Below are 24,523 nucleotides of genomic sequence, written 5' to 3'. Positions count from 1 at the left end.
CTCCCCCTACCTGTGTGGCAGATGATTTCCACATTACTCTCTCTTTACTTTGATTGCATTCAATATTTTGATACTAGACCCACCATTATTATTTGAGATTTTATCCCAATACTCAGATCTACCAAAAAAGGCAACATTAGACAGTTTGTTTTCTATTGCTGATTATGAATAGCATGTGATGTCCCATGGCTGCCGTAGTGGCCATGCAATTTTGGAGTTCTGAAATTTTAATAATTAAAACTGGAGGGATTCCTGCAAGAAGCCGCTGGGTTTCGAGATTTCTTTCTGAGTCTCTGGGATCATGGCTGGAAGCGATTTGATCAGGAGCCAGAGAAGGCCGGCTCCACCCCCACCCCATAAGGCCCTGTGTGACTTGTCACTGCAGGCACATACTTGTCTGTCCATTGGCCTCTGGAAGACGGCAACCACCCAGCCACCTGGGGTAAAAGGCGGTGGGATGGCACCTTTTTCTGCCCCGGGTGGCCCAGGGCCGGTAATCTAATGTGGAGTCCAAACGCATTTCTGCCAAAAGCCATTGGGTTCTGAGATTTGTTTCTGAGTCTCTGGGACCATGGCCGGTAAGCCACTTGATCAGGAGCCAGAGAGGCCCCATAAAGAAAAATTTTTATAGAGTAAAATACTGTTGGCACTCTGAATTCATGAACTATGCTCTTTAGTAAAGTCTACGTAAGTATAAAGTCTCATTTGATAACCCTTGCAGTTTAAGAAACAATTCTAAACATTTTTAGTCAAACAATTGCTCAGCACCACGAGTACATCTGTCAATTATTAATTGACTAAAATGGTAGTACAAAACTATGCCATCTGTCCCTAACACTCATTCCAAATACTAGCTGATCCCCTCATGCTAAATGTAAATTGACCTATTCATTCAAGTGGTAAATTTCATGTGTTTGATTCAATTATGCTACTTTGCCATTTTTTTCTACTCATCACATATCTGAATTTCTTTCTGCTATGACAGTTTTGCATCAGAAAACATTAAAATTTCCATCTATCAACTACCATAGCTTTTTAAATAGCTTTTTAAAAATAGCTTTTTAAAATCATTTTTCTTCCAGATTAGTGGAATTATTTTTATAACACCCAACTTTGGACTCAAGTGAAAAATAATTAGTAACAAAACAACAAAAATTTGAAACTATTCAATGCCATTTTGATAAATGCTCTATAAATAAAATAACAGTCATAGAAATGCATCTAGACTGTGAGCTGAGCTATGACCACAAGCCGCCCGGGGAGGGGGAAGGATTCTCTCCCCCAATGCTTTCTTTCTACTGGGATTGATAGCGGCGACTGGAGCAACAGCGCCCACGTGGCGTCCGCCATCTTTTAAGACTCACAACCCAGAGGTACTTGCTTATTGTGACACAAGAGATCATGGGATGGGGGTGTTACCAGCCCACCCTCAGCCCAGATGAGATCCAGAGCAGCCGCGCACGACACGGCCAACCCCTTTGCTCCTTAAAGACTATGATCCAGGAAGTCTACTAACCCATTTTGGCACCCAGAGACTTAATAGAAATGCATCTAGACTGTGAGCTGAGCTAAAACAACAGAAATCCAAAACTGTGCAGCCACTGTCCCAGCCGTGCTAGCTCCTATAATTTTCATTCTCAGCCATGTAAAACAAACTATCAAATGATGCCTTTTCAGCAGGTTTGATTGTTGGGGGAAAATTCCGAATAATAATAGTCAGTTCTCTGTTGAAATATTGAATGTATCCAAAGTATAGGGAGAATAAAGTGAAGATCATTGGCCACTCAGTTGCGGCGGGGGGGGAGGGAGGGGGGTATATTGGGGTTCTTGGTGGGGGAACAGGGGCACTGGTGAAGGGATGGGTGTTTGATCATTATATGACTGAGACTTAAACCTGAAAACTTTGTAACTTTTGTCACGGTGATTCAATAAAATAAAATTTAAAATATTAAAAATAAAAATAAAATAACAGTCAAATATTAACAGTTGAACTAAAAAAGTGTTGTTCAACTCTTAATTTGTAAAAATGCTTTTATATTTTTATTAACTCATGAGATTATAAATTAGTTTCATTAAAACACACAACAATATTAATTACATATTCTCTAGGGTCTCAGTGGGAATTAGAAGCTAACATTTATAAAGTTTACTAATGGTAAAGACAACCATGGTATAGAATGAAAGACAACCATGATATAGAATGATTTGGATGTTACCAACTACTCCAACCCATTATTTACTTAAGTGCTCTTAATGTTCAGAGCTCTTAATAATACAGACATTAATCATCACTTACAATTAACCTTGTTAGAACTGCACTAAAAGATAAGCATCTTATTGTGATATGCTGCTCAAAACTTCTTAGGACTGACTCATACCCTGTTGTTTCTGAAAGCATTAATGGCTAAACTTTCTTAGGTTTGTCTTTCTTAAACTAATTTGCCTGATCCTAAGAGAAGAGATTTTTCTGAGGTTAAAGCCCACCCCAAATAGAAATGCATTCAAGTGTAAAAGTCAAGATCTTAACCTCAAGACTCAAAATCTCTGAGAAACCATTCCATAGAGGTCTTCCTACAGCATTGTTTAAAGTCAAAGTTTAAATTGCATAATAGCTCACCTTCTTTTCCTGTTTGATATTATTATGACTACATTACTAATATCACAATATTATAAGAGCATCAATATATTTCATGTTTGTTAATTTCTTAGTCTCAGGGGATTTGGGGAGGGAACTTGTTTGTGGCATTGATTTATGTGATGTTACAACAAAAGCAATGCAGTATCTCATATTCTGTGTTAAGAGATGGGGAAAGCAGAAATACCTAGAAAGAACAAACTGAGTGGCTTAACTTCTATAATCTAGTAAATTTGGGACATTTAGAAATACATTTCAATTATGATCAGGAACCTCTTAGAAACCATTCACAGAAACTTGAGTCTTTTGAAACGCAGAGTGTAGAGTTTCTACTGGAGGAAGGAACACTTCAGATAAACTGGAAATGAAAATAGTGCATTTTATTTATTTATCTTAGTTTAGCCTTTTATTTTATTTTTGGGGCCACATCTGGAAACATTCAGAGGTTACTCCTGCACTCCTGCATTCCTTGGGGTACCATATAGGATTGTCAGGTTTCTAACCTGGGGCAGCCAAATACAAGGCAAATGTCCTACTCATTATGCTATTGTTCTGGCCCCAATACTGCTTTTTTACAATAACATTCATTTAACTATGCCGCATATATATCTTCTAAATAAAATAGATGACTTGACAAAGAAATACTTCATCAACAAAAAATAAGAAAGAAAAACTAATGTATATAGCATATTAATCAAAATTTGTAGGATATTTCTAACCTAGCTATATTAAATTTACATCACTTGGGCTCTGGCAGTGATGCAGAGTAAAAGCACATACAGTTAAACTAAGTTTAAGACCATTACACACAATATGGTCTCTAATATGGCTGCTTAAATGGTAGATCACTTTGTGCCTGCTAAAACAGCATACAAAAATAGCAAATATATTAAAAAATAATATATAAAGAATCCTGGATTCTGTCCGCCCAGAGATGAACCGGGAGCCGCGGCACGAGAAACAGACCCTCCGCGCCTATTGACTGTGATCCTGAGGTATCCTAACCCATTTTGGCACCAGAGCGGATTCTTGCAGCCATGCATTTTGACTGTGAACTGAGCTACAACCTCGTGCAGCCTGGGGAGGGATTTTTTTCCCTCTCCACCCCATTTTTCTGAGCGAAATGGCGGCAGCGGTAGCAGCCACGTGGTAAGAGCCACCCTCTAAGACCCCTCCACCAGACTTAAAGTCTTCACTCTTAGCAATGAAGAGAAATTCTTAGATGATGCCTATTCAGCAGGCCTGATTGTTGGGGAAAATTTCCAATCAATAATAGTGAGTTCTGTATGGAAATATGGAATGTACTCAATATATATAGAGAATAATGGGAATATCATTAGCTACTTAGATGGGGGGTGGGGTGGGAGGGGGGTGTATTGGGGTTCTTGGTGGTGGAACGGGTGCACTGGTGAAGGGATGGTGGTTTAATCAGTATTTGACTGTGACTTAAACCTGAAAGCTTTGTATTTTTTTTCTTTTTTTCACGGTGGTTCAATAAAATATTTCTTTAAAAAAAAAGAATCCTGGATTCTGAGACATTTCACATTATTTTATTTTTGACTATGGGACCACTGCCAACAGTGTTCAGGGGTTACATTTGGCTCTGTACTGAGAAATCACACCTGGTGGGTTTGGGAAACCTTAGGGAGGTGTCAACTTGGGTCAGTTATTGAAAAGGCAAGTGACCTATCCACTCTACCATTTCTCCAGCCCCGTCTGGGACATTTTAGCACCTGCTTCCCACACATTTTGGGAATCTCTAAGGAATGAGTTCATCAACATGCCTAAGCATTGAGTCAGTCATAGATTATGTCCTATAATTTATTACATAAACAAAATTCCTGAAATCTAAAATATTTCATTTAGATGTTTCATTGATTGTATACACTGAGAAAACAAAAGCTTCCATGATGAATTGGAAACGTATATGATAACTTTGGTTTGACCTTCCTCCCTGGCCACTTGTGTTTGTTGATTGTCCCTCAACTTCAATTACCTTTGTCTCCTGATCAGTCTCTGAATTGTAAATATTGTCTTTCTCTTCTCCCTAATGTCCTTTGCATGGGTAGTTATTTCAGATCAATTGCTTTTTGTATGGATACAGGAAGATAGTTAAAGAGACAAGCCTGTGACTGGGGAGTTGATTGACTCCAGATAATATTACCTCCTGGACATCTGCTCTCTCGACTTAAGTCTCAGTTGCCCTTACTTCCTAGATCCCCAAAAGCAGGGTCCCAATGAGGGACTAGATGGACCTAGAGCAAGTGGTGAGCTATGAGTTACCCTGGCATCTAAATGGGCCTGGCCAAAGTGCCCTAATGATTAACTAAGTGCTTGGTCATGGACAAATTCTGTCATGACCCAAAAGTAATAACTAGATTTGGACCCTGCTGGGGCTAGGAATGATTTATCTGCTCTGAACACTGTAGTCTGAGAGTCACCGTATAAGCCTAAAAGTGTGTATTACTGTGTCCACACATCATCATCATCATCATCATCATCATCATCATCATTATCATCCTGTTGATCATCAATTTTCTAGAGTGGTCTCAGTAACGTCTCTATTTGTCCTAGCCCTGAGATTTTAGAAGCCTCTCTTTACTTGTCCTTCCCAACAGTGTCACGTTGGAGGCTCTTTCAGCGTCAGGGGAATGAGACCCATTGTTGTTACTGGTTTTGGCTTATGAATTCACCATGGGGAGTTTGCAAGGCTCTCCGATGTGGGCAGGAAACTCTTGGTAGCTTGCCAGCTTCTCCCAGAGGGAGAACTAGGCTATAAGAGGTCGCTTCCGGGAGCTTGGTTTTATAGTCTCTGGATGTTGGCCATTGATGGGATTACACAGCACCAGGAGCAGTTTGTGGGTGTGGCTACCAAGCTACTGGAAAATGGGGAGTCTGGGTGGAGGAAGAGGAGGCCCAGTCCCTATTTGAACAGGCTTGGAGATCTCAGTCCTGGGTCCCGAATAACTGGGTTTCTCTCCCGGTTCCTTCATACATGAGGCTCATCCAGACATGTGGAGAGGGCTGTGGCTGGGTTCTGGAGGTCTTCAGTTGCCGGGGCTTTGCTCGGGGAGGGGAGGGAAACTCAACCCACCTTACTCCAAGGGGCCCTGCTGAAGACAGTCAGGCTCAGGGGCATGAGTAGATTTATCATATACAGAATGATAAATATTAGGAAGGAGAATTAAAGATGTTAATGAAGTTGCTAGTCTAAGGAGAGGAGAAACACACTTTAAGGGCTGTTTTGCCCTCGTGGGCTGCAGGTGATCAGAAAGACTGGAAAAAACATGTTGATCACACTTCCTGTGGGGAGGCGTGGTGAGAGAAGAAAAAGAGTGGCTGCTAAGAAGAGAAGGAAGGTTGCTGTGGAGGTGTAGAGAAAAAAGAGAGAGAGAAGATTGCAGAGAGACAGAGAGAGAAGAAGACAGGAGGTTGCTAGAGACACCAAGTTAGAGAGAAGGCTGAGAGTAAGAGTAACACAGAGAGAGTTGTAGAGCAAGTTGGAGAGAGGAAGAGAGCTGAGAGAGACGAGAGATTGAATTAACAACAATTAATCAGCAACCAGGTTGGCTCTCATTCTTCCTTCATCCACCCAAGACAACGGCCATCCCAGGTGGAGATTAAAATAACATAAAACACAAATCCACAAGAAATAAAATATAAGCTTCTATTCTGTGATTGGTTAAAATTTAACTGTTGAAAAAAGAAAATTGTAGGCCGATATCTCTGATGAACAAGGATGCAAAGATCCTCAACAAAATATTAGCAAATAGAATCCAGCAACTCATCAAAAAGATCATACACCACAACCAAGTGAGATTCATCCCGGGGATGCAATTATGATTTAACATTTGAAAGTCAAGTAACATAATCCAACATATCAACAAAAGAAAAGATTAAAAACTATATGATCATATCAACAGATGCAGAGAAAGCATTTGACAAGATCCAGCACCCATTCGTGATGAAAACTCTCACCAAAATGGGTATAGAAGGGTTCTTCCTCAATATAGTCAAAGCCATCTACCACAAACCTTTAGCAAGCATTACCCTCAATGGGGAAAAACTAAGGGCCTTCTGTGTAAGATCAAGGACAACACAAGGATGCCCACTATCACCACTTCTGTTCAATATAGTACTGGAAGTACTTGCAATAGCGATTAGGAAAAAAAAAAACGATATTAAGGGCACCCAGATAGGAAAGGAAGCTCTCACTATCTACAGACGATATGATACTGTATCTAAAGAACCCCAAAGCCTCTACCAAGAAACTCCAAGAAACAATAGATTTGTATAGTAAAGTAGCAGGCTATAAAATAAATACCCAAAAGTCCATGGCTTTCCTATACTCAAATAATGAGAAGAAAGTGATATGAAAAAAAAAATCCCATTCATAATTATTCCTCAGAAAGTTAAGTAACTTGGAATCAGCTTAACTAAGGAGGTAAAAGAACTGTACAAAGAAAACTACAAAATGTTACTCAAAAAATAAAAAAGGACATGAGTAAATAAAAACATATCCCCTGCTCATGGGTTGGGAGAACTAACGTCGTCAAAATGGCAATACTCCCCAAAGCATTATACAGATTCAATGCAATCCCTGTAAGGATACCCATGACATTCTTCAAAGAAGTGAATCAAACACTCCTAAAATTCATATGGAACAACAACCCTCCCACAAATAGCTAAAGCAATTCAGGGGAAAAGGAAGATGGGAGGCATTACCTTCCCCAACTTCAAACTCTATTACAAAGCAGTAATAATTAAAACAGCATGGTACTGGAACAAAGGCAGAGCAGTAGACCAATGGAACAGGGTTGAATATCCTTACACACACCCTCAAATATATGATCATCTAATCTTTGATAAAGTGTAAAAAACTATGCACGCCAAGGGGCGTGTGCACTCGCGGGCACTCCGGGTGGCTCTGTCTCACCGACCGAGTTTGGTGCTCTAGAGCCTCTGTGTATGGGCTGGATCGGGACGGCTGTTGGTCAAGGACAGGTGAAGGAAGAATGAGGACCAAGCTGGTTGCTGATTAGTTACCATTTATGCAATCTTCCATCTTTCTCATCTCCCTCACTCCTAGATCCTTCCTCTCTCTGGGTCTACCACAGCCCCTCTCATCTCTCTCCTCCCTTTTTCTCTCTTGCTCTTGCCCCTAGGCTACACACAGCCAGGTAGCAAAATCAACATAAGAAAGCCCTTCCTAAGGGCCTTCAGGTTCAAAGGGAACACAACTTAGGACCATTCCAAAGCCCTTCCTGACTGCCAGTAGGCAAAATACCTCTTAAGGTGATTTTCTCCTTTCCTTAGTCCAAACACTCATTAACATCTTAATACTAGTTATTTTTGTATGGATATAGCAAGAGATACATTGAGGCTTGCAAGACAGCTCTCCTGGCAACATCTTGCCACAGATTCAGACTACAGCACTCGGGTCATATTAATCATTCCTAACCCTAGCAGGGTCCAAATCTAGTTATCACTGTTTGGATCATGACAGCATTTGTCCATGACCAAGCTCTTAACTTATAGTTAAGCATTAGGCACTTTGGCCAGGCCCATCTCGATGCCAGGGTAGCACACAACTCACCTCTTGCCCTGGGTCCATCTCGATCCTTGGCGGAACCCTACTTTTGGGGGTGCTAGGAAGTAAAGGCAGCTGAAGCTTAGGTCGAGAGAACAGATGCCCAGGAGGAAAATATCGTGTAGAGTCAAATGACTCCCAGGTTACAAAAGCATAGCATTTGCTAAGTCTTCCTTTGTCTATACAAAAAGGACATTGCTCTGAATAAACTATGCAAAGGACTCAAGGAGAAGAGAAAAACATATTTACAAGCCAACAGAATACTAAGAAAGAAGCTACAAATAAACACAGAGGAATGGGAGCAGTTTGATGGGAGTAACCCAATAAACCTAAACTACCTGAGGCTATGTTTTCCTACAATAAGGGAGTAAGAAATGTGAAGTCGAGCAAGGAAAGCCTCTTTAACAAATGGTGCTGGCAAAACTGGACAGCTACACGCAAAAAAAAAAAAAATGGGCTCGGACTTCTACCTAACATCATGTGTACAAAAGTCAGATCACAGTGGATAAAAGACCTTAACATCGGACCAGAATTCATAAGGCACATTGAAGACAAAGTCAGCAAAACCCTCTATGACATTGAAGCTAAAGGTATGTTCAAATTTGACTCGCCACGGACTAGGCAAGTGGAAACAGAAATAAACAAATAGGACTATCTTAAAATAAGAAGCTTTTGTACCTCTAAAGAAACAGTGACCAGAATACAAAGACAATCAACAGAATGGGAAAGGATATTCACCCAATACCAATCTGATAAAGAGTTGATATCAAGGCTACACAAGGCAGTGACTGATCTCCACAAGAAGAAAACATCCAATCCCATCAGAAAATGGGGCGATGAAATGAACAGAAACTTTGTCAAAGAAGAAATCTGAATGGTTAAAAAGCACATGAGAAAATGCTCTACATCATTAATCATCTGGGAGATGCAGATCAAAACAACTATGAGATATCATCTCACACCACAGAGACTGGCCCACATCCAAAAGAAAAAAAGCAATTGGTGTTGGCGTGAATGTGGGGAGAAAGGGACTCTCCTTCACTGCTGGTGGGAATGCCGACTGCTTCAGCCCTTTTGGAAAACAGTATGGACGATTTTCCAAAAATTAGAAATTGAGCTCCCAATTGGCCCAGCAGTAGCACTTCTGAGAATATATTCTGAAGAGACAGAAAAGTTTAGTAAAAATGATATCTGCACTTGTATGCTCATTGCTGCACTGCTTACAATAGCCAAAATCTGGGAAAAAAACAGAGTGCCCAAGAACAGATTACTGGTTAAAGAAACTTTGGTACATCTACACAATGGAATACTATGCAGCTGTTAAAAAGATGAAGTCATGAAATTTCTATATAAGTGGATCAACATGGAAAGTATCATGTTAAATGAAATGAGTCAGAAAGAGAGGGACAGACATAGAAAGATTGCGCTCATCTCTGGAGTATAAAGTAACAGAATAGAAAACTAGTACCCAAAAATGGTAGACATAAGATTTATGACCCACGTCTTAGAAGATGGCCTCACATGCTGGAGAAAGGCAGCACAGAAAGAAAAGGGAACGCCAAGTAAAGGGTGTCAGGGAGACCCTCTTGGGCTGGGAGATACAAGCCAAAAGTAGACTATTGGCCAAGCATGATGACCACTCAATACCTCTATCACAAACCACAACACCCAAAAGGAGAGAGAGAACAAAGGGAATGCCCTGCCATAGAGGCGGGGTGGGGGTGGGGAAATGGGATGGGGGTGGTGTGAGGGCTCCTGGGATCATTGGTGGTGGAGAATGGGCACTGGTGCAGGGATGGCTACTTGATCATTGTATAACTGAAACACAAATACGAAAACTTGTAAGTATGTAACTACCTCACGGTGATTCACTAATAATAAAAAGAAAGTTTAGGTATGTGGGAGTCACACCCACAAATCACCTCTGGCTCACTTATACAAGCTCTTTTATCAGCCTTGCTTCAGAGACCGATAAGTAAATCTCAAAAGAGTTCAAAATCAGGCCATTTAAATGATTAATGGCCATGATTCAGAGACTCACAGCAGCACACCACAGAGATGCCTCCAGACCCCAAATATTTAAAAATTTTTAAATTTCAGGAGCACACAGCCACTTACCTCATACCAAGCAATGCAAAATAAATCATTTAGCATCTGCCTATGGGGCAGGCTTAGGTGGTGGTGGGAAATTTTGAAATAGTGGTGGTAGGAAGATGTAATGGTCAGACTGGTGTTGAAATATTAAATGTAAAAACTTATTGTGAACAACTCTGTAAAAATGAAATTTTAAATTAAAAAAATTTAACTGTTGAAAAATGACAGTACATCTTATGATTGTTATTTAATCACATAGTCTCACTTATACCTCTAATTTTCAGACTTAATTTGGGTTTTTTTGAGCATTGTTTGATTTAAAAAAAAATGGGCTGGAACAATAGCACAGCGGGTAGGGCATTTGCCTTGCACGCGGCCAACCCGAGTTGGATTCTTAGCATCCTATGTGGTCCCCTGAGCACTGCCAGGGGTAATTCCTGAGTGCAGAGCCAGGAGTCACCCCTGTGCATCACCGGATGTAACCCAAAAAGCCAAAAAAAAACCAAAAATTAAAAAAAATTTTAAAAACTGATTTGCGAGTAAACTATTTAAGAGGAGTATTTTTGTTGCATCCATCACTAAGGAAATACTAAGGAGATTAAATCAAAGTCTTTCCTGCCCCGGGGAGCTTCCCTGTATGAAGGAAGAATGATAACTAAATCATGCAAATAAAGTAAGGATAATGTGAAGTATTATTATATAGGCACAGATTGCTATTTTAGCAAAGACAAGTGGAAAATTCTGGCAAAGAAAAGGAAAGCATTACTGTCCATATAATCAAGATGTAGAAAGAACTCCAGATAAAGAATGAGAAATTAAATCAAGGACTCATAAAATGTACCACAAATTCTAGAATGTTACAGAGAAAAGTAGTTAAAAATGGCATTATCCTGGTAGACAGAAGCCAAAATTGCTCCAACATGAAATAACATTTTTCATGGTTTTCTAATTTAAAATATAATTTCAAATAATAAATAATAATTATGACTGCAAATTAACCTGGTAACTAAATCCAAAAAATAAACTGATGCAATCCACTTCATAATTGCTTGCTCTCTGAGTGTCTTGTTATTACATGATATGGTATATCCCTGAATTCTAATAAATTGAGAATTATGAGGTATGGGCTTCTCCCCATTAATAAACCTTTATACAGTACTCAAAGTCAGCTTTAACTTAAAGGTAAAATGCTGGTTTGAGATTCAATTTTTCCTTAAGGTGTCTTTATAGCTCCGAGTGTCTGATTCCTGTTGAACTTAGTTTCAACCTTTAAAGAAAATCTATTTTTAAAAAATTGCTGAAGTCAGAGAGATGGTAAAGTTGTTAGGGCATTAGCCTTGAACGTGGCCCACCAAGATTCAAACCCCAGCATCCCATATGTTCTCTTGAGCACCACTAGGAGTAAATTCTGAGAGCAGAGCCAGGAGTAATCCTTGAGCATGCCATGTTTGGCCCAAAAACCCCCCAAAAAATATTTTCTTGAAAAATTGCTTTTTAAAGAATTGTTTTTAATCCTTTTAAGTGAAAACATAACAGATAAGGGTGATCATATGGAGAAAACACTGAATGAGAGTTGAAAATGCTATAATTATTATAAAGTTAACATTTTCAATTAAATGTCAAGCCTGGATTCTTCCCAAGTAATCTGCATATAGAAAATGCCATGAAGATAAAGCGATGAGTATTGGCAAATTTCCATTTTAATCTGTATTTTCTGTTTTGGGAGGTTTTTATTAGCAAGGTTGCTAAAGGTTGATAACTCATTTCTATAAAAAGTAGTAAAAGAAAGGCATTAACTTTAGAATGAGACTCCTCTGCTTTTTAACTTAATTCTGTGACTTTTAAGCTGCAAGTTCTTGGGCTAACACTAAAACTTCTAAATCATGAATCTGTAATATGCATCCATAAAAATGTTGAAGCCATGTCTCTTCATTAAAGTAAGAAATATAAGGGAAACTCCCTGTGCAAAGGTGAGCACTCTACAAATGGTCATTCCTTAGCATTTCATGATGATGGCTTTTCTCGTGATGCTGTAGAAGGTTTCAGGCTAAATTAGTGACACCCCTCCTCTGAGATGAGGCTTAATTTGGGTTTTTCAAAAATAATTTTAAAAGGCTAATTTTCAAAATGCAGGTTTAGAGGCAAAAACCGTAAAGATTTGTTTGTTCTTTTTTTCTCAAAAGAATGTCATATAAATGCATTGACTTCAAATCTTTAAAAGTATATCGACTTATATATATCGATCCTCTACTGTTCTGTGCTAAAGGATTTCTCTCATATACGAGTGTTTGTTTCAAAAAAAGAAATATATTCCAACACTCTACTCTCTCTCTCACCCTCTCTCTCTCTCTCTCTCTCTCTCATTCACTCCCCTGTTCTTTCTCTTCGCCCCTCTGGTTTTCGAGCCATATCCAGCTGTACTCAGGACTTACTACTAAATTACTTCCAGCAGTACAGGAAACCATATGTGTGCCTGGGATCAGACCGGGGTCTATAATATGCAAGGCAAAGACCTTACCTGCTGTACTATCTTTCTGGTCCCCGTCTCTCTTTTCTTAAAATGAGTAAATATTGAACTCTAGAGTAATAATGATCTAGCATGGTGCCATTAAAATTATAGACAACGACATGATTGCTCTTAGGTTTTATATTACATGAAAAAATTCATACAGAGAATCTAATTCACAAATAATCATTATTCAGAAGAGATTATTCCTCTAGTTTCATGTGTTGTAACAATAAATCAACTCAATTATTTAAACCATTGCTAAGGAGAAAAATAAGTGTTATCTTAATCTTAAAATGTGAGTGTCCAAAATATCACGATTTATATGAGAATGTCTTTTCAGTCATTTGTGTGTTCTAGATACTCCGAACGGAGCATAAAATCAAAGAGACTCAGTTACTTGCCTCAGTGTGTATTGTCCAATAGAATAAATGACACATTTCTTAAAAGTAAGGGCAATGCAAGATTATAATAGAAATCAAGTGAGTGGAACTGGTAATAAATGATATGACCAAAGGAAGAGATCCTATCATACTACGTGATCAAAAACTCACAGGGCCAGAGAAAGAACTCAATGGTCCAGGCTTGATACAGCACCATGTGGTCCCCTGAGCATCACCAGGAGCAATTTCCAAACACAGAGCCTCATGTATCATGAGTGTTCTCAATGCTCCTACCAACAACAACAAAAAAATGTTTACCTAAATGTAGTAGGATTTGAACTTGATCTAAATGATGGCTAGGGTTTGGGCATGTATGTTAATGAGAGAGAAATGAGAAGCGATACAGGCAAACAGGACAGCAGAATCTACAGCATGATTCCATAAAGAACCGTGAGTTACAGAAGAAATTTTTATCTAAAACCAGGGCAACTAATTAATTAGGCATTCTCAAATTTTCGGCATAGAAACTAATCTCAGGGAACTTGGAATAGAGTCAAGAACTTTTTGGGATTCAAACATGCTCATATATAATTTACTCATTTTGCACATAGGGATCAGAAAACTTTCTAAAATACTTTTTGTCAGGCTCTAAAATATCATATCCTAGTTATTATACTCTGACTTAATGAATGATATAGTATCATTGTAATGGAAAGAGCAAAATCATGAGATCATCTAAAAAATATATAAAGTATGTGTTAAAAGACTTTAACACATATTAAAAGACTTTAACATTCATCACTGTCAATGTCATCCTGTTGCTCATTGATTTGCTCGAGCGAGCACCAGTAACATCTCCATCGTGAGACTTGTTACTGGTTTGTTTGGGTTTTTTTTTTTTTGGCATATCGAATACGCCACAGGTAGCTTGCCAGCCATAAATTAGATATAAATGAAAATGAACAGATAAGCATATGCTCTTTAGCCAAAATATACCTGCCCATTACAAAATCAAAGCACATAAGATTTTTAAATATTCTCATCATTTTTCTTTATTCCCTATTTTTTTCTTAATCACCATTCTTTAGTCAGGTATTACTAAGAAGTATTCTAACTAGAGAATTTTCAAAAGAATGTGATTTCTTTCAGTAATCTTATAAAGGGGGCTTACTTTATAAGTAAATATGTTCTTCAAAGAAACTTTTAGAAGTCTTTTCTCAAATAACAGAGCATTTTTCTTTTTAATTTTGTCAGGTTTACATAAGAGCAAAGGATTTTTGAATTGTTTTTCCTGTTTGAAGCAACTTAGCTGTCTGTTCATTATATAGTTTATTTCAAAGTTATGAGACAAATGAAAGAGATCTATTTAGGCTAATTTCCTTCCAAGGACAATCTGAGGGAGTTTTGCCTGGAAACAATGGGCAGTGCCCACATAAAACAATGTCCACTAACTTGAGGGCAAGAAAATGAGTGTGCCCATGCTGAAATAATCCATCTGTAACCTGCTGTTTTAATTACTGGGAACTGCAGTACAAATGACACAAATAACATAACGTTATAGCTTAAGGAGAAGGAAATTATCTTAATTGACCTTGGTAGAATCTCTGTCCTAAAATAGGTAGAATGCCTCTGTCCTGAAATAAGTGAAGCATATCAGTTTTCACAGGTAGTGTTAACTCTATTCTAATTAGCACTTTCCTGATGAACTGATCATAAACAATGTCATAATAATAAAGCTTACAAAAGACTAACGGACCAGTACAATTAATTATTCATAATATTATTGTTAGTGATTCTACTCATTATCTTCCTTATTTCTTCTATCGTGATCAATTTTTGCATTTGTTCTTTTAAAAGCTTCTACACTCCTATTTTAATCTTTTTATTCAATACTCAATTTAGAATTTCTATCTCCATTTTAACATATGTTTTGAAATACATGTAGAGATTTTTACAGCATTATCCAAAAAGAGTAAGTGAGAAAAGTAACTTTAGATAGGACAAAGTTTTACATAGGACATAAGTTGTACATAATTAGCATCACTTGTCACCAAGGGTCAGAGACCTTTTTCTGAACACAGATAATAAATGTTCTAAACAGTATTAGTCTCACAGTCTCTTTGCTACTAGTTGACTCTGCTGCAGCACAAATGTAATCACTGAAAATAAATGGAACTGGCTATGTTCTAATAAAATTTATAACAAAAGCAGGGAACCAACTGCATTTGGTAGTGCCAGTAATGTCGGCTGATTCCAGACACAGATAATTAAAAATCAGCTTATAGATATAAAGATCCTTAGAAATTAAATCAACTATGAACAGAAAGGAAAGAAATGTAAACTGAAGGTTTTGTTCAGTAAATGTCCAGTGTAAAACTGGCTCCCTTTTGATAGTGCTTTCTGGTATATATTTTTCTTGTGAATAAGACAATCTTACCAAACTGTCACTGCTTCTGCAAAATTTATTAACTTGTTGTCACCAAACTGTCAGTCTCTTTGTTCAACATTAACATTCTAAGGGCATAAAGTTTCCATACGAGATTCTTCATAAATACTGGTTAACAAGTAAAGTAATCCTACAAAGAAAGCAAGTCTATTTCAAAGCCCTCAGAAGTAAAAGTAAACCTCACAGAGTCCTATTTTCACCTCTTTGTGGAATGTTCAGTTCACGTAGTCACTCATTGCCATACCCCAAGGAACAAAGTAGATAAGGTTGACTTCCTCAAAAAAAGGCACTGATAGATGAGATCAAGTGTGTTCAATCTGTATTTGTATTTTTGTGACTTGAGGCTTATCAGAGAAAATGACTCTTTTCCTCAGCTTTCCATCTCAAACATTAACAAGACTCAAGAGCCTGAGGATATAGCCATCACTCTCTTTCAACAGGTACTTAACCTAGCAATAAATAACCTGCATGTTTCCTTTTGGGGTTGGGGGGTAGTGGGGGAAGCTTTAAGTGACAGTGTAAAGATGAAATCAGCTTCCTCAGTCCTGTCTAGTGAAGATTTTATTTAAACAACATACCAGACAATTCTGCGGGAATGGCAAACTTGTTTCATTAATATCCTAAATATATCACTTGTATCATTTGTATCACTTGTTGTCCCGTTGATCTTCGGATTTGCTCGAGCAGGTACCAGTAACGTCTCCATTTGTCCCTATATTGAGCTAGTGCAGCCCAGTGATACCTGCTTGCTCCAGGAACAGGAAGAGCCTCAAATCGTTCACTCAGGGATTTGACGAAGAAATCTGACCATCTAGTTGGTGGGCGGCCATGAGGTCTTCTGACATCCCATGGAATCCAGTAACAGCTCTAGTCCAGTGGTCGTCTCTGAATTGCGTTACATGACTGGCCCATCTGATTTTTGATGCCTTGGCAAACAAGACAGCATCCCTGATTCTTGACCATATACGGAGGTCAGAACTCCAGATTCCTTCTCTCACTTGAGTGAGACATGATACTCCTAGCACAGCTCTTTTGATTCCTCTTTGGGATACCCAAATAGCATTCTCATCCTGTTTGCGTAGGGCCCAGGTCTCTGAGGCATATGTTAATGCAGGAAGAACGGTGGAATCGAAAAGATGTGCCCGGAGCCGGAGATTCTTCGTCCTCTTAACCTCTTCTTTGACGCTCTTGAAGGCATTCCATGCTGCTCTCTTCCTCCTGCACATATATCCTAAATATGTATGATCTAGAAAGCTAATAAAACATGGATTACTCTTTGTAAAACATCCTGAGGTTGACCCATTCTCCTTAAGTTTAAATTTTCTTCTTAAGCTTTAAAACTGAGAGGTGAGGTGTGAACTCAAAGCTCTGGAGCTCATCGGTTGCATGTAGCAGGTTCAAGTCCCAGCAGCACTCCCCAAGCACAAGCCAAGAGTCACACTGCCGGGTGGGCTAAATTAAAAAATTAGTTTTATCATTGGGGTGATTGTTTCAATATCTCTTTCGATTCTTTCTCTCTTCCTTCGTTCCAACACAAATATACTCACCCATCCAGGTACTGCGGCTATGATGAAAAGATAAAGGGTCTTGCCCTTAAAAGTTTAATAAAGAATTAAATATGCAAAGATCTGTAAAGGAAATGAGCATTTGGGTCTTTTGTTATATTTTTGAGTGTCATCATTTTCTTATAGAGACAGACAAGAGAGGTCTGAAAAAAGGAAGATGTTTTCCAGGGACAAACATGAATTTGTGCAAAGGCCTAGTTGTTTCCCTAAAATGCCAAATTATTCCATTTCCCTAAGATGGAAAATGATAGAAATTCAGTGTGACTGAGCAGAATGCCAGGGAGTAAGAAAAGAGAAAGGCCTGAGGAGGTCAACGGGCAACCATTAGCAGTGACCTCACCCAGATGCTGCACAGGAGTGAGGCAATGAGGAGGCAAGATAAGGGCTGAATTAGGGGAGTGAAATGAGCTGAGATGAAATAAGACTGGTTCAGAGTGACAATCTGTTTCATTTTTCGATTCACATTTAAATATAGACTCCAAGTGAATCTTTGCAAGAACCTCAAATCTCATACTCTAAAATTCAGTATTTTCTTTCTTGAAATTTTATACACTATCCAAACCGAAGACAACAGCAGCCATACTACTAGAAGACTAGCAAACGTCTCTGAGAATACTGGTTGGATTGTGTAAATCCCTTAGGGGAAGAACTGCCATGACCGTGAAATAGAATTAAAATGTATTGTTTCTCTTTCTTTTGAATGATTTTGCAATGCATCTTCGCTTCCTGTCTTACAGAAACATTAAACACACAAACGTTTCATTGAACATGCCCACCCGGACCATATTCCAACTTCCTCCAAGTCACACATACCTAATTCTCCATCCTTGTTCCCATGCCAGCTGCCAGCAAGAAAGAGGGAGACAGGAAGTTCCCTAGAATGGGAGCTAAATAATAAAGCAGGAAACTTTTTAAAGGTTATTTTCTTTTTAAGTTTTTAAAAGCTGTTCTTTAGCTTATTGTAAAAGGTTATTTTTTGTTTGAACCCTAAATCTATTTGTCATGATAATTATTTAAAAATTAGGAATATCTCAACCTTAGTCTATTCTCTATCCTCAACATAAAACAATCAAGGAATTTTTTTCCTGATTTCATTTTACATATAACAAGCAAAAACCTCAGCTTATGTAACAAGTCCTGGTATATTTGTCTATTGCTCATTCCATAATATGTTACCTTCTCTAATGCCTCAAGGTTTTGCTCCATTCAAGGTTCTTTAGTCTCCTTAAGACATTGCCCTCTACCCCCTTTCCTGTCCCCATGCCATATAAGCCACCACCTTTCTCCATGAGATTGCCTAGTTCATGTATGTCCTTTTTGGTGACAGTAATTCCCTGAGTCAGCTTCTGGGTTTTTATTGCTCTTATTCTGACCAACTTTCTCACGTAGAGTTTGCGTTAAATCATATTTTTGCCTTTTTTCCTCAACTAAACTATTGATTTCTTGAGAACAGTGAGCACAGGTGATTGTAATTTTTATGTATGCCATAACTTAAAAATATGACACACACATAGTAGGCCCTCAAAAACATTGATATAATTAAATAAAAAGCCAAAGTACCAGTGAAATTTGATCATCTTCACAGAAATTTAATGCAGATTGTAGGATCCCAAATTATTGTTCCAGATTATATTTTATACAAAATCTTTCTGTTTTTTTTTTGTTAGGCAAAATAGTTTTTATTGAAAAAAATTATTTAGAGAAGTGTAAGAGAAGAAAAAGAGAGGAAAATGTGTTCAAAAGAAAACACATACTTCTCCTGAGTGGAAAGAGCAGAGGAAAGAAAAAGAAATATGTGTTCAAGAAAGAACATGGACATTTAAAATTAGATAAAGTCCAAAGTCATTTTCCTTTTTAAAAATCCAAACCAAGAGACTGGGGATGTGGTTTAAAAGTAGGACACTTATCTTCCTTATAAGAAGTTCTGGGTTCAGTTTAGCACTTAAAGGAAAAATCTGAGCATAAAAACATTTTCCTAAATTGATTTAAAAATCTTTGCCTAGTCAGGTTTTTAGGTATATTAAAGAAAGTAGCCTACACCTCTCTCTCTTTCTCTCTCTTTTCAGTCTCTTTCTCTTCTTTCTCTCTCTCTTGTTTTCTTTCTCCATCTCTATCCTTTAAATTTAAAAGCAAAATTAGAATAATTTGCAATGTTGGTATGTTTTCTTGGTATAAACCCTACCTAGCAGAAATTTTTAACCTCAATGCAAAATGGTAATAATTACCTAATTACTTGATTTCTTGAGCGAATTACTTGCAAAGAATTTCTGTCAGTTTTCTTGTTAGAGATTTTCTTTTTTATTTGGTAGGGACACAGCTATTCCAAGTCCTTTGAAGACCTCTGGTGGTGAGAAGGCAGCACTGCTTACCTCAGAAGCGCTCTTTTTCTCATTGCACTTCCCTTCTGATCTTGTACTTCCATTTTGCAAGGAAACTCACGAACTGATAGTTTCTCAAGATGTGTCACTTCACTCTTAGCCTTTTCACTGCAAACTGAGAAAACTTTAGAAACATCAAAAAAAAGTCGACACTAAGCTTGGTACAGTTATACCAATTAGGACATTTCAATGATTTAGAAAAAACAAACAAATAATACATACAAATATATTCTATCATATTCTGAAGTATAGAAGTTTAACCTCAAAAAGCTGAATTTTATAATTTGATGTGAATGCTCTCTACCAAATATGGAAAGGAATATTTAAAGATTGAATTTCTAGCTCCAACTGTATAGTTCCTCAGGCAAACTCTAAGAGGGGGTCTTCGCAAGGATGAACCAGTCTCTGCAGGTCTTCTCCTTTAAATCTGTGGAATTTTCATACATATTTTGCATCCCAACTGTGAGGAAAAAAAGTAGTATAAATAGTTTACCTTCTATACGTGCCTTGCACTTAAGCTGTGCTTAGAAAACCAGAATCCCTCCCATATATATTCAGCCATTAGACCTTACGGCAGGCACAGCAGTGCTTGGGGGAGCTTGTGGTGGTGGTGATCAAACTGGGAATACGCTGAATGCAACGCACAAGTCTTAGCCCGTGTATTTACTACCTCTCTGGCCCCTTGAGTTTGCTTACTGCTCTCCTCATTTCCTATATGTTGTCGCCAACAGGCTGGGGTAAATTTAAAATGGAGACAACATCAAGATATTAAGCTTATTGGAGAGAGTAAAAGGCCATACGTTTTCTTCTCTGGTAACCTTGAAACTGCATTCACCTTAAGGGACCCAGCAGAAATGGGAAAATAAAGAAATAGGGCTTGATAACCTATTAAAATTCCTTGCCACCTTACATCGCCCTTGCATGAATTTTCCACGCTGAGGCCTCACTTCTGCAACCTGACTTGAAGAAACAACTTGGTTCATAAATGCCAAATGAATGTGCATTCACCTCACACGTTCTCAATGGCCTGGAAAACTTTGTGTCAGGGCATTTCTATAGAAAACTTAGTTTTCCAAGGACTTACTGATTTTATAGTTTTCAGTAAATGATATAAAAAGGTCATGTTTCTTATTCTCCAACACATAGATGATCGCATTTGAATCACAATATTTTCTGATAGATCCCTACTTTCAGCTCGGACACTTGCTAATAATAATTCATTATTATTTATTTAAACATATTTTTCCTGTAAAACTAAGGTTAGATGTTCATTTCATAACACTACTGTTATGATCCAAACAACATCATTAGGGAATAGACAATCATGGAAGACAAAATAAAACAGATAACAAATTGAGATTCTAAAGAAAATGTTGTATAGAAAAAAAAGAGCCATTGGTTACATTAACAGGGAATAGTTAGAGCTTCCGGCCAAGTGTCATGATCCGTGAGTCATTTCCCAGAAATGATAATTTGATTCTACATTAAAGTAGAATATTAAATGTGTCTCTCAAATGACTAATACAAAATTTAATCAATATAAGCAGTAGACACCTTCATTCTGAAGTCAAAGCAGATAAACATATTTCTACCTTGTTAGAAATCATCAAAATGAAGATCATTAAAAAGTAACTTGTTTTACTTTTTATGGAAAAGTAAAATAAGTCATCTTTTACTTTTTATAGAAAAGCAAAATAAATTATTTTTAAAAAGTAATTTATTTTACTTTTTATAAAAAAGTAAAAATAACAGGTACATGTGCTGGATTCTGGAAATTTTTATTGTTTTTTTTTTAATCATCTTCCACAATGACAACTTTAGTTGAAAACAGTTTGTCTACAATTACACATTAGATTGATACTAAGTAAAACACTTGTGTACTCTTCAAGCATTTGACCTTTGACAAATCATTGCATACAAAGAATGTAAAATCAAACTTAATCCAATCATTCTATAATATTTACTATAAAATATATTTTCATTATGAAATTATTACCAATGTAGTGAGATAAAAGAATCTATCTGAACTATGCTACCTTACCTTTTTTTTCTCATTACTGGAGCGATAGCACAGCAGTTAGGCGTTTGCCTTTCACGTGGCCGACCCGAGTTCGATTCCTCCGCCCCTCTCGGAGAGCCTGGCAAGCTACCAAGAGAGAGAGTATTGTGCCCGCACGGCAGAGCCTGGCAAGCTACCCGTGGTGTATTCGATATGTCAAAAACCAGTAACAATAAGTCTCACAATGAGAGATGTTACTGGTGTCCTCTCGAACAAATCGATGAGCAATGGGATGACAGTGACAGTGAGTCTGGTCCAGAGCCATATGTATAACTTAAACCTAATTGATACTTGTTCACTACTTTTCACTGTATCACTGTATCACTGTCATCAAGTTGCTCATCAATTTGCTTGAACAGGCACCAGTAATGTCTCCATTCGTCCTAGACCTGAGATTTTAGCAGTTTCTCTTTACTCATCCTTCCCAATGGTGCTGCATTGGAGGCTCTTTCAGGGTCAGGGGAATGAGACCCATCATTGTTACTGTTTCTGACATATCAAATATGTCATGGGGTGCTTGCCAGGCTCTGCCATGTAGGCAGGATACTCTCTGTAGCTTGCTGGGTTCTCCGAGAGGGAGAACTAGACAATAAGAGGTCTTCTGTGAGCTTTGTTTTATAGTCTCTGGATCTTGGCCATTGATGGAATTACACGGTGCTGGGGCAGTTTGTGGGTGTGACTGCCTAGCTACTGGAAAAAGGGGGATCTGGGTGGAGGAGTCCCAGTCACGATACAAGCAGACTTGGAGATATCAGGCCCGGGTCCTGCACACCTGGGTTCCTCTGCCAGTTCCTTCATGTGTGAGGCTCGTCCAAGCATGTGGAGAGTGGCCTTGAGCATGCCTGTGGCTGGGTTCCAGAGGTCTTGGGCTGCCAAATCTTTGCATTTATACTACAATATTTTGCTAAGTCAATATACAAACATTCATTTCTAATTTGACTTTTACTTTAACCTTATTGAGCTTCTGATCAATTAAAAATTCAGCAGAAGATACTTAATGGGAAATAAAAAATTAATAATAGTACAATTAGCATGTCCATAAGTGGATTTTATCTTAAAGATTTTCTTTTAGACTCGGACTTGCCTTGCTCTTCACTCTACTCTCTGTGTGGGAGTTTTATGATTGACCCTCAATTCCTTGGCTTGGTTTCTTCTTCTTGCTCTTAAATTTCCTTAGAAACAAGTTGAAGCCTATCAAACCCAAAGTCTCAAGACTGGAAAAAGCACTCGGGTACTTTTGTCTGAATTTTGCACCTAATGGCAGTTCTTCCTCAACAATGTGTAATAATCATCGTTCCTCTCATAGCTACTACTACAGTCTACTACTACACACCAGCAATGGTAGCCCTGTACTTTCAGTAAGTCTGAAAACCTGAGACCAGCTTATGGCCATCTCTGACAGAAGTCTAGAAACCTATTAATTTGCTCTCTCAGACAAAGGACACAGGTGAGAATTTTTAGTGTGTATCTTTTAAAAAATGTTAAAGGAAGCTCTCATTATTGTATTATCTCATAGAAAGTTGTGCTAGTTAAGGAGAAGGGAAACCTAGCAAAAGAGAGAATGTATAAAAAAAGAGTGAGAGAAGAATCAAGAGGAGGAGAAATTGATAGCATGACATTTAAGGAAATTTGCCGTTAAAAGGGAAATTATTGAGAGAATTGCCTCTGAAAAAGATGCTAGAAGTCAATTCTGAATCAGACCTTTCTGCATAGTGAATGATCCAACTCTCTTGGAGAAGGCAAATGGAAAATGAGATATTATAATTTACCCCTAGCAGCTCAAGGAGCTTGCATTGTTTATTTGTGATTTATTGATGAAAAGATCAATAGCACTTTCTTTGTTTCTAGCTATTATTTCAACAAAATAACAGTGTAACCTTGCTTGGATTCACTGCTCCAGACACAAAAGGAAATGCAATTCATCAGTCTACCTTTCATCGACATTGTGTCCCAGACTGGTACTTCTGTGGACAGATTGCAGAGTCAGTGCAGTGCAGAATTGGTTCCCACTATTTGTTGTGCCGTGATTTACTTTATACCTCGCTTGACAGCATTCAACTTCAGGCATTTATCAAAAATATCACATGCTTCAAATAAGGATATGCTTCAAATATCACATATGTTTTAAATACTATTTTCATATAATGTTTTACATTTAGTTAAGACCATATGGCTTTATATATCTTTCCTGATAACTAAATTTTAACTTGATTGCTAATAAAAATAGATTTCAAAGTGCCAAATCAAAGTATCAAGTATCTATTATTGCTTACATAAATCTTTTAGCCATACAACAAAAATTGAGTCAATTTCTATTATATTCAAGTAGATAACTTCAATTTAACTCCATTTAAGAAAAATTTCAAGCTATTGACACATTCTATTTTCTTAAGGTTTTGAACTCCTTTGGGGAACAAAAAAAAGGACATGCATATTATAAATATAAAATAGCAAACTTGTGCAAAATAAGTAATGAACAATAAAAATCCCTTTAGTTGTTCAAGTATAGAAAAATGACGGAATGAATAAGAAAATGGGTTTGTAAATCTGTGCTGCATTCAATATTGATCTAGCATTAAATATACAAAGTTGAACCTGCCTTAGTTAATTCATGGAATTCATTATACAATAAGAATGTTAGACAAAAAAATTGAATTCCAATATTTATGTTTTGTAAATATCAAAGTATATGAAGAAAGCATAAAATGGATAGGAAATTAACTTGATGGAGGCGAGTTTAATGTTTTGAGGTCCATGGAAGCAAGAAATTATGAGATTTTGAAGAAAGACTGTAATATAGTGGGGAAAAAAGAGAAGTATGCAAAACAGTTAAGGAAAGTTAATAAATTGGCTATAAGAGTTGGGGA

This window comes from Sorex araneus, chromosome 1 (genome assembly GCF_027595985.1).
Source record: "Sorex araneus isolate mSorAra2 chromosome 1, mSorAra2.pri, whole genome shotgun sequence".
NCBI lineage: Eukaryota > Metazoa > Chordata > Mammalia > Eulipotyphla > Soricidae > Sorex > Sorex araneus.
The sequence above is the reverse complement of the archived record's forward strand: the minus strand, read 5'-3'. Positions refer to the sequence as shown.